Genomic DNA, 11670 nt, shown 5'->3' with positions numbered 1-11670 from the left:
TTTGGCAGCCGTTATCTCTTCTCTGTTTGCTTCTCAGCGGCTGCCATGGACACAGAGCTGTGTACATAAGCACCATTTCCAGTACAAAGCTCCACGTCCTGGCCGGGGAGACCGCACACGGTAAAACTGGTCCTTCAGTTTCATGTATACAGTTTCAGGGGGCATCTGGAGTTGAACCAGAAAGCGTCTGAGCTGCCGTTAGATGCACTCCTTTACACCGCATTCCTCATGCACTGTTTGAAAGGTGGCTTCATCTTGCAGCACAGAACAAAAGGAATGTTGTTATCATTGCAGTGGAGCAGGGGGCACCCAGAGTTGAACTGGGGACCTCTTGATCTGCAGTCAAATGCTCTACCACTGAGCTATACCCCCTCTCATGCTTGTTCCTGATCTGATCACAGCAAAAATATACACCTGTCTTTGCTATTTTACCTGTTTTGTCTTTAAAGATCCAGTGTGCAGGATTTAGGGCCGCACTCTCTCCTACTGTGGCCATGAAAAATGCAAATATCCCATTCTAAAGCCAGTGTTTGGTTTGTCCCTTCTGGGCTACTGTAGAAACATGGCTGTCCAACATGGCTGACTGGAAGAGATCCTGCTTTCTACGTGGATATAAAGCTCATTCTAAGGTAACGAAAACACAATGATTCTTATTCTCGGGTGATTATACACTTCTGAAAACATAACTATGAATATTACATTACATTTCTGACAATAGATATTGTCCTAAATCCTGCACATGGTACCTTTAACTGGCTTATAAAATGTGAGCAACCAAGGACCCTTTACTACAGACTTCATAGCATTTGAGATGCTTTTATAATCTTTGTATTCTCAGTTGAATTGCTAAAACTTTTTAGCGACTAAAAATGTATTCAAATAAAACACGGAGAGAAAAAAGTCACACTTTGGTTGAACCAGTCATGACCTGGAGCAGCTGTTCACATCCAGGACCTTCCATTACTGCATAATTTTACAGTTTAAAGAACATTTAAAGCATCAAAAATGTCACCTCTTGGCAACATTTGCAGCATGTGATGAGGAGACGTTCGCATGGTAGCGTAGCTTTATTTTAAGGGGTCACGAGCAAAAATGGGATAAACAGGAAACACTGGCTTATTAGAAAGTGAGTTAATCATGAATAAAGGGTCGTTTGAAACAAACAATGCAGTTATGAATGTTAGTATGTTGTTAAAAGGTTATTTCACCACTGAGTCTGGAATTGTAAATATTAATCAGTTGCTGATTTCTATTCAGCTTTTTCGGATGGTAAATAATTGATCTGTTTATCGGAGGAGTGAATTAAAGTGCTTGAACAGAGTTTGCAAAGCACTTTTACAACCCAGCAACCCAAACGTTGCTCTTATTAATGGCTTATTACAAGACTATATAGATTGATAAAACTGTTTAATAACCACTAATCAAGCCTTAGTAGCAGTTTAAACCCTCTAATATGCCTGAAAAAGAGAGTGGCATCCTAATTCGTGTATCTTTTGGCGGCTTTATGTCAGACTTAATTGATTAGTCGATTGACAGAAAATGAATTTGCATCTATTTTCATCATCATTTATGTGACTTGTCTTATGTGATTTTGCACTGAGAATATTTGGGTTTCAGACTTTTGGTCAAACCAAACAAGCATTTTGAAGACATTGCTTTGGCCGTTTGTCATTATTTTCTATATTAATTGAGAAAAAAACAGATGAATCAATAAGGAAAATAATCCTTAACATTATAAGCAGTAATGAAGGTCACATCTGTACGAAGGTATCGTTTAAAACCAGCTTTTATCACCAGGAGGTCTGGTTGGCTTGTATAGGTGGTTCCTGGACCGCAGGCGCCGTACTGTATATGCGTGACCTCCACATGGAATGAACCATTATTCACATCCAGTGGCATGTGGTGTATGTGATGTGTAAAGAGAGAGTGTCTGTCCTTACGGATGATGATGATGATGAGCAGGAGGAAGTGGGTAATTTGGCGAGGGGGGATGGGGACGGAGAACAGTAGTGAGAGCAGAATGAGCGAGGTTGGCGGAAGGGTGAGAGTGTGTTGGGATTTGTGGGGGCGGGTAGCGAGGGCCCACAGGGAGGACGGTGGGGGATGGTGAGGACCGAGGGGATACCAGTGTGCCGAGCCCCCCTCCTCCTTTTAGATATTATAATACCTCTGTGAGCTGGCTAGTGTGCGGGCTCCATTTTCTGCCCTCGGTGGCAGACTATGAATGGGGATGTTGCATGAGAGCTTCGTCTCCGCTCAGCGCTCGATGTGCTGAAACAGTTCGCTCCATTCATGCACTCTGGCTGATTTTGTCTCATTAGACTGTTTATGTGTACATGCATGCCTGTTTGTTTCCATAATGTGACAACTGATCGCTCTGCTTGCAGGGTTTGCCTCTGTAACATATGTGTGCATCACACGTAGGTCAACATCTGTAGCCATGTTTTTTTTGTTTTTTCCTGTGTTACGGGCAGAGGACAACAAAGGATAAGACCTCACATCAGGGAGGGTGGGGCTGGACTACTCTCTCCAAATTCAGTCAAGATTTTCCCACCCTCGGGCCAGTTGTGAAATCGACACACGCTTTGATGACCGCGTTACCCTCGGGATCGCCTCGTCCAAAAACAGCTCCTAACGGTGCGACCCTGATTTTAGAGCCGGCTCCGAATCCCTGACCCGTGAGGGTGGTTTTTGTTTTCACTTCATACACATGTTGAATTGCGGCGTGCAGAGGCTGGAATGAGTGTGTTTGAAACGCACCATCAGCGCTATCCTCTGAGTCATCTCTCATCACCATTCTACTCTTTGTATCTATCAGTCTTTCAGACAGCAGAATGGCCCCTACAGTGTAGACCCAGGCTGAAAGCTGCAGCTGCTGCACACACTGAGAGGAGGCAAGGGACAGCACTCCCCCAGCTCCTCCACACACACACACACACACAGAGAGAGAGAGAGAGCTGCTCCTCCCTGTTTGTCTGATGTTTTGCTTTGCTTTAATAGCAAGACTGATGCCATTTAAATCTTTCGCTTCAATTCACTCAATGCAAATCCAGCTGCATAAGTGGGTTACCAGAGTCCTTTACTGACACATAGGAAGGAGGACAGTGAATGTAGTGTACATACAGTGGGTTCAACTTCATTTATTCTAACGGACACATTAACCGAACGTGAAAGATCTGCAAAAAGACGCAGCTACGCGAAGACTGCTTAAATTTGCATTTTTTTTCAGACTGCGTAAAATCATAAAAGTCCAAATTAGCATTTCAAAATAAATGTGCAGCCATTTTCACTTCCAGAATGTCAATTAAGAGATTAACATTTTACATCCCACACAACCTTCGGAGCATCGACTGGGTTGTGTGCTACTAATGATAGATTTTGATCAGTTAATATTTTGTCATGTGCAGTGATTTCCTTTTTTTACTTGGACTCTTTTGCATTTCAGAGGGAACTGTTGTATTTTTTACATTTATCTGACAGCCGTTGTTAACATTTGCTTTGCAGATTAAGGATTAATCATATATAAAGTATGTACAAAATAATATAATACTTTCAAATGCATCATTCATGTCTACTTTTTGACTGTTTGCTGGTAAAAATTCTGCACTTTAACTTAAAATTCTAAGTGCAAAACCTTTATTTATATGTATATATTTGTACTTAATGGTATTGCCACATTTAGGTTAAAATAAGTAAAGTAAAAGATCTGAGAACTTCTTTCACAGCTAATGAGTGTAGTCATGTTAAATAGTTTTCCATACATTATATATATGTATAAATCGGCTGTATCAAAGACACAAACCACTGTGCTAAATGCATTTTTGCTCATCAAGAAACCCCAAAAATGCACATAAACACCATGTGCACGCACACAATACACATTGACACAGAGGCAAAAGCATACGTTCCACAGCATAAACAGGTAGAGTTGATGATGATAATTTTGGAAGCAGCTATGGCATTTCTACATATTTAGGATGTTATTTAAAGAAACATTTCTCTCCGTCATCCGTCTTCCCGCTGCCCGACTTTTCAGCTCCTGCGGTATTAAAGATGCGCTGCGGTAAATGAAGTCATCCCTAATCCTGTATGTGCTATATGGCCCCTCTGACGAACACTCATCAAGGTGAATGTGCTGTATGATTTGTTGGATATTATTAGCATGGTAATAAGGTCTTAGAAGACACGGAATGAGAGGGAGCGGCACACGCTGTGCATCCAGGTGTGTGATATTTAGCAGCAGCAGTCGCCTCAGGAAAAGGTCTGTCAGACAAGTGAACACACACACTGTAATGAAAGACTGGCCACTTCCCTGGAGAATGTGAATATGATGAATAAGAATAACACACATGTACAGTAGTTTGGGATCGCACGCATTCAGAGGTTTAAACACACACACACACACACATTCCCTTTGCCCTCTAAACCTGTCACCAGAGGCAAAGGTGCTCTGCACATGCACCTACACATGTAGACACACACACACACACACACACGTTGAATACGCTCCACTCTGCCTGAAGACACAACAAGAAACATCTAATTCTGAGTCACTCTCAGCCTGACTCACACACACACGCACACACACACACACGTACACACACACACAAAGAGAGCGAGAGAGAGACAAGCTTTCTCCCCAGAGCTCCTGCTTCACCAGCGCCCTTTAACTTGGTTACTGGGACATATTATATGTCTAATTCATCCTATATTGCATACTCTCACTAACTCAGTACATAACACACTCAAACAATCGCCTTCATTCACACACAGACCCTCGGCTTCCTCTTCTTTCAACCCTCCCTCCCCCAGCTCCTTCCTCCCTCCTGCTCATCCTCCTTCCTCCTCTAATGAGTCTCTGAGTGTGCAGGTGAGCCGGCGCCCGAGGGAGCGATAGCTGTGTGCTTCCACGTGTGTGCATGTGTGTCTTGGCATTGCATGATTATGGCCGATAACGTACACATCACATGCTCACGATGATGCCCGGGCAGCCGTTCACCTCAGGTTAACTCGTCTCCTCCCTGCTAATTAGAGATGAGAATCTAAAGGCTGATGAGTCAAAGTATGAAATGAAGTGTGGCTCAATCTTGCTGCTGCACATGATGATAGTCCTACAAACATGTGTAGTCATCTGCTCTGCAGTTAATTATATGGGGTTTAACAGGAAAGGTTAGGGAAATAAATGAAATGCACAAACTAATGCTCAGCAAGGAAATAACAATTACAAAGAAGCATCAATCACGTCTGTGCAAAAGCAAGACAATAACACCAGGAAATTACCATCACTACTGATGAGAGGTCATTGAAAGTTGAACTGGAAACCTCTTGATCTGCAGTCAAATGCTCTGCCACTGAGCTACAACCCCTTATTTCCACATTTAACAGCACTACTTCACAACAGATGTCTCCTGCAGCACATCAGTTAGGATTGCTTTGTAATGCTGCAGTTGTAGAAGATGCAAAATGCACGACCACACCACAGTAAAGAAAAACATATCGTAACCGGTTTGCAACATTTTCATTACTTTCAATAATATAGCTTTTATATATATATATATATATATATAATATAGCGTCTTAATGCTGTGTAATGGAATTCCTAAGGGGGTTTATCAGTAAGCTAACCAATTTATGCATTAATTTTCTTCTTTGCTCCACACCTTTTAAACTGTGCACTCTTCCCTTCCTTTTTTACAGCACAAACTCAGCTATGAGTGTAAAACTGCCAGAAATCCAAAATACAAGAGCAATGACACAGGTGCCTATAAGAGTATACAAACAATTCACTCAGGTCAAAAACATCTTGTTTCACTTTTTATACACACAAATACAGCAGAAAAAAATGTGAGAAATAAAACTGTAAGACAGTAATTTTACATTCAACTCATTCACTCTTTGATTGTAGGTCATTGCAAATATTGTCATTAAGACTATTAATAATTCAAAGTTTTTAAAAACTTCATTAAAAAATGTGATTGTACATAAATGAGTATTATCAACAGAGGGGGTACTAATATTTCAAAAAGGGACTTCTGCAACCACATGTTCCAACATTGCGCTATAACCTCATGAGTGTGTAATATCTTATTTTGGCAATTGAACTTAAAAGAAACATGAACGTGGTCAAATCAACTTATAGCAACATGATCAGGATCTAGAGAATGTGCATCATCTCTCTTTCGAGGTTTAAAGCTCTACATTTGCATGCATCAAAGCCTTTTTCACAGGGCTGCTACAACATGCTGCACACGCACAGAGCTGTTTACATGAGCTATAAACAAAGGGGGCACCCAGAGTTGAACTGGGGACCTGTTGATCTGCAGTCAAACGCTCTACCACTGAGCTATACCCCCTCATGCCATGTGAAAGTCGTCTGTTGAAGGCTGAATTTCACCCACAGATCAGAAAAAATCAGAGCTACAACGACACAGACACAGAGTGAAGTAGGAATCACAGATATGTCGAGTTTGTGGGTTCACTCATTAACCTCTGATTGTCTCAGCACCGGGTTTGATAATGAATTTGTCCTTGTAGATGCTGTAGCCTCTGTGCACCCTGTCTTAATTAATTTGCTCTATGCTAATTACGGACAAAAATCAACAAGGGTTTAATATTCCTTTGCTGTTAAGGGTGAAGTAAAGTGCTTAAACACTGGTGTACATGAGATGGAGAGACTTGAACCTGACAGTGAACTTACATTACATCTCATTGTCTCATCATTTGCCAGTTAATCAGGGCTAATATTTGACAATAAGGGAGGAACAAAAATATATAAAACATAAAATATAAAATGAGAGTTCTTACCATAGATGTGAGCCTGATTTATTGAACTTATTACCAAAGACGCGAGTAAACAGACAAAACTGTTTGTTGTTTTTTCTCCTGTGTGCATTAATGGATTCTCAGCAGGAGGATTTGCTTAAACTGCATGATTGGTGGTTTGGTTTGTTCATTAGTGTCAACACTATTTATAGTGTGCATTGTTTATGGTGCTCTATCTTTAGACCCTATATCCATCCATCCATCCATCCGTCCATCCATCCATCGTATGTAAAGCCAGGATCTACTCATGCATACATGTGTCTATTCATCTACTCTCCTCTCTATAATGAAGGGGTCACGGCAGGGAGAAAATAAAGCAAAGGCACCTCCACAAAGGTAGAGGGGGTGTAGCTCAGTGGTAAAGCATTGGACTGGATATCAGGAGGTCACCACTTTAAATCTGGGTGCCCCCTGTGGAAACATTTTATTGATCCTTCATGCTGTTTTTTGCAGCCTAAGAGCACTGATGATGGTTTTCCATCGTCCCTTATGAAGTGGCTTGAATGGTTCAAATCAAACTAGCAGGAATCTGAGTCCTGACACTGAGATTGAGAACTGCTGGCATGTAACGCAGACCATTACGCAACGTCTTCGCAACAGGTGTCAAACTGAGTACTTGTGAAGGTCTACAGGTTTCCGTTCCAGCCAGACGCCACGCACTGCACTGCAGGTAGCGGTACTGATGCACTCCTCCTCTCCGGCTGAAGCACATAACCAGCGGCTGCAGTTACACGGTGCTACATGAAATGACTGCAAACGTGGTGTTAAACCTGTGGCGCTTTGCATCAGTATACTCTTTGAGATTAAACAGAAGTAGATGCCTTTAATGATCTATAAAAAGGGTTTCACATAGGATTAATATCACTGACTCATTTCGTTCATGATGGCTGTAACCACAGACGGCCTACAATTAAGAGCTTTTCAAATGAAGCATGAAATGATGCGCAGCTGTAACGGCGTAAAGGAGTCTTAAATGAACATTACCACCTTTTTAACTTCACAGAATCATTGTTATACTGAGCATGTTAACTCATGCACTTCATCACTGTATGTCTTCTGATCACTAAACTGTCAACCTGCAGACGAGCAGATTTACTGTGCTGTGGATAATTAAAACAGTGCAAACTTAAAAATAAACATTATTAAAATATCATCATTAGAACAACTCAAATGTTAGCGTTTAAGTCAGATACTCACATCTATTGTTTGATTTTTTTCTTCAAAAGAATAAGTGCACATACTTACGCTGAAGTCCTGCCCAGTTTTGAACTACTTCATATCTACAAAACTTTGACTTTAAAGGCAACGCGAGATAAACGAACATTATAAGCTCTTAACCTTTAAACAAAGTTGTTTTGCATCAGTCAGTGAATGAACGTATTGGCCTGCTGTGCAGACTCAGCTGTGTCTGCTCACGCTTCGTTTTTTGGACGCGCTGAGACTAAAACATCCATACTGTCACTGTATAAACAAGGCAGCCAGAGTTGAACAGAAGACCTCCCGACCCGCTATCAAATACTCAGCCAATGAGTTATACCAGTGGAGGTAATGAGGCTAAATCACATCCACACATTCATTCCAGTGGAAGCTGCTCACCCAAACCAAACACCAAAAAAGTCTCTAGCTCCTTGGCTGCCTGCTCTAAGCCTGGCAGAGGGTCCGTATGATAAGTGTCTTTCTCTGGCTTCAGAAACAGCTCTTTAAATGAGTATTGAATCTGGATACAGCGATTCAAAGAGCTGTTTAATGCTCAGCGCCGGTTCTGGAAGCTGAGCTGAACCCATTAACAAAAAGTTGATTTGTTATATTTTCACAGTTTATCCTGAACCGGCTGTGAGACTGTGACTGTGTGTGAAATATGCAGACGAGTTCAAGAGGTTCAGTTACTGTTTGACTAAACGTCTGAACTGGTGGGAGATGTGACCCCCATTAAACTATTTTTAGCGTCGCGATGCGATGTACTTCCTGTCGAAACCAGAGGTGGAAATCACTTCGCTGATTCTGGTCATTTCATCGAGGTCAGTTCAAAGCAAAGATCCACTCCTGCATGTACTGAACACCTCTGTCTGAAGCAGGATGCTGGGACGCAACATGAGTGGAGTTGTTTAAAGAGTTGTTACAGTTTTATTAGCTGGAGTCCTCGGAAAGTTCACAACCAGGAAGTTGTCATTCAGACTGAACTGTTGGCAAACTTGGAAATTCCTGACTTCCCTAGTTGATGAGGACCACTCGAACACAGAGTGCTATCGCCTTTAAAGATGCTCTATTTCCCAGTACCTTTCCATGAAATCCCCATTTCACAATGACACTGCTGCCTCAGGCTTAATAGCAAGCCGTCAGTTTAGAACCGGAAATAGAGAAATTGCTGTAACGACTTGAGCGGAGCCATATTGTGAAAAAAAAACGCCTGACGAAACTGTCACTCAAGCCTCCTCTTAAAAGTGCTTTGATGTTTACTTGGACGATACACTGTCAAATGAGCCAAATTAGTTCGGTTGATTCAGACAGGCTGAAGGATTATGGGAGTTAAGCAACCCCAATCTCCTCAATCCATCTATGAGCAGTCTGTTTTATGACACGCTGATATGTGCTTATTTTCTGAAGCTTTCTCATGTGCTCTCTGAATATCACATTTTTCAGGCAGAAGATTTACAAGACTTCAGTGTTGACGAGGTGGTGCCAGAGTCAAGCAGTGAAACTGTTGCTCTTGTGCTGCGGAGCCGAGAAATGAAAGCTTTCTTTGCAACATAACGTGACACGAGATCCTCATATGTTTATATTTACATGTTTTCTGTATCTAATCTTACTAATGACATGCCAGGAGGAATGTACAGTGGTTAGTCTTAACAGATAATCCTGAACTTTAGCAGTGGAATTATGGTTAATTAGCAATTATGCACTCAAGGTCACATACTGTACCATATGATGCTAAACTGCGGGTGTATAGATCAGCACAAAAGTCCTCCTGTGTATCTCAGATCAACAGACTGGATGCAACATACTAATTCCATACTACTTAATAATTGTCATAGTATACTGTTTTAGCTGTTAGCGCACAAATAATCATATGTTAAAACATATTTAACCGTTTTATACTGGGACAGGAAGCTAGGAAGTCCATGAAACTGTGACTTAAATAACTTCACAAACACTTGTTTTCCTTCTGGAGCTGATTGACCACCCACCGTTTATTTTATTGTTTCCCCAGCTGTGAGCTCCATTTAATTTGTGCGTTGCATCGTGGGAGGGTTGCATCCATCAACGGCGTACTCAAAACTGTACTGTACTTAGTGTGCACGAGGGGAGACACGAGAGAGCAGGATTGGCTGAGGTGGATCTGCAAAACTGAACAATGTGGCCCTTTGTTGAGTTCAAGCTGGTTAGAGGATTTCAATCCAAGTGGCCACCAAGTCAAAATTGTAATTTATCATCTATAAAAATTTCAATGTGTCTTGCATTGAATGTCCTTCTCCAAAGGGGGTACCCAGAGTTGAACTGAGGACCTCTTGATCTGCAGTCAAATGCTCTACCACTGAGCTATACCCCCCTGTGCCCCTAATCAGCAGTGACAGTAACAGAGAGTTGCTCCTCTGTACGTCAGCAGAAACCAGAGTAATACATCATCTCTGGGCCTGTGCTGGCTGAGTCTGCAAAGGCGACCTCGACTGTGGCACAAACAAACACACACACATAAAAAAAAGACTTACATAGTGATTTAGAGTGTATTAATCACAAGTTAGGGTTGGAGTAGAGGGGGTACCCACAGCTGAACCGGAGACTTTTTATTCTTGCCGCGTAGGGAAAAGCCTTTACTCTGATGAACTGTGAATAACTGCCGTCAGTCCTCTTTCATACTCGTATTACAGCTATCTGTGTGTGCTCACAAGGCCAACAACAACTTTGTTGTAGCACAGGTTCATGATTTTTTTTTTCTGTGATGCTTTTCATCATCGAATCAGCGTAAGTGAAGGAAATGCTTCATAAAACCACTCACATCAAAACGTCGATTATTCAAGGTTATTACCAAGACAGCTCGTCCGCTCATCAGCTTCACATTCGCGAATAAAAAAAAGCTGCACGTTGAAGAAAAACACATTCAACAGAAGCTGCGGACTTTGAGCGACATGATATGAATTTAAAGAGGATTTATGCCCTCTGATTTCTCAGCACATGATCTGTGAAATTCGGCGGTAGCGATTGGGCCGCTCAGAAGACGCAGATAAGAAAAGAGGCCGAGATAGCGCGCAGGCCTAATTTGAGCAACCACCGCTGCTGAGTGGATTTGGACAATATCAAGCTAACATCTTTTATTGTTCGTCGCGTAGCATGATTACGGCTCTATGTGAGGGCATTAGGGAGGAGGCAGAGTGATGGAGTGAGAAGGGCACGGAGAGGCTGAAAGTGACGGGGAGGATTATAACCACAGTGTCCATATTTCTGCAGGCTGAAGCTACAGTGTGTGTGTTTGACATAAAATGTTCAGCACTGGCCAGGAGCAGCTTTATTTAAACATTTCCCAACTGTTATCACAGAGAGTTCACAGTGTCCTCTCATGGCTTTCCTAACAACTTTCTTGATGATATAGCGTTGTTAGATTTTTTAGTTGGCAGCTCGTCGCCCTTCTTGTAGAGACCCACTGGCATTCATAACATGCAGCATGTTGGTCATCAATTATTTGTTATACTTTGACACATTCGACTTGGTGTGAAACCCACTGCCAGCAGCCTGAACAATACTGGAAGTGGTTTTTGAGGCAAAAAAGGCAATATCAATATATTGTCCAGTTTCTTTTTTACATAAACAAATAACTTATCCTGATAAAAAAAAATCCCTTACATTTAGTTTTTA

The 11670-nt window shown here is 41.8% G+C and overlaps 3 non-coding genes across 3 annotated transcripts; all 3 read right to left on the bottom strand.

Annotated features, from left to right (window-relative positions):
* Positions 1–300: 300 nt before the first annotated feature.
* Positions 301–372, bottom strand: trnac-gca. The gene has a single exon. It is a non-coding gene; the product is annotated as a tRNA-Cys (tRNA).
* Positions 373–6281: 5909 nt separating this feature from the next.
* trnac-gca lies at positions 6282–6353 on the bottom strand. The gene has a single exon. It is a non-coding gene; the product is annotated as a tRNA-Cys (tRNA).
* Positions 6354–10297: 3944 nt separating this feature from the next.
* Positions 10298–10369, bottom strand: trnac-gca. The gene has a single exon. It is a non-coding gene; the product is annotated as a tRNA-Cys (tRNA).
* Between the last annotated feature and the right edge of the window lie 1301 nt (positions 10370–11670).

Source organism: Chelmon rostratus, chromosome 17, assembly GCF_017976325.1.
Source record: "Chelmon rostratus isolate fCheRos1 chromosome 17, fCheRos1.pri, whole genome shotgun sequence".
Classification (NCBI taxonomy): Eukaryota; Metazoa; Chordata; class Actinopteri; order Chaetodontiformes; family Chaetodontidae; genus Chelmon; species Chelmon rostratus.
The sequence above is the reverse complement of the archived record's forward strand: the minus strand, read 5'-3'. Positions and strand labels throughout refer to the sequence as shown.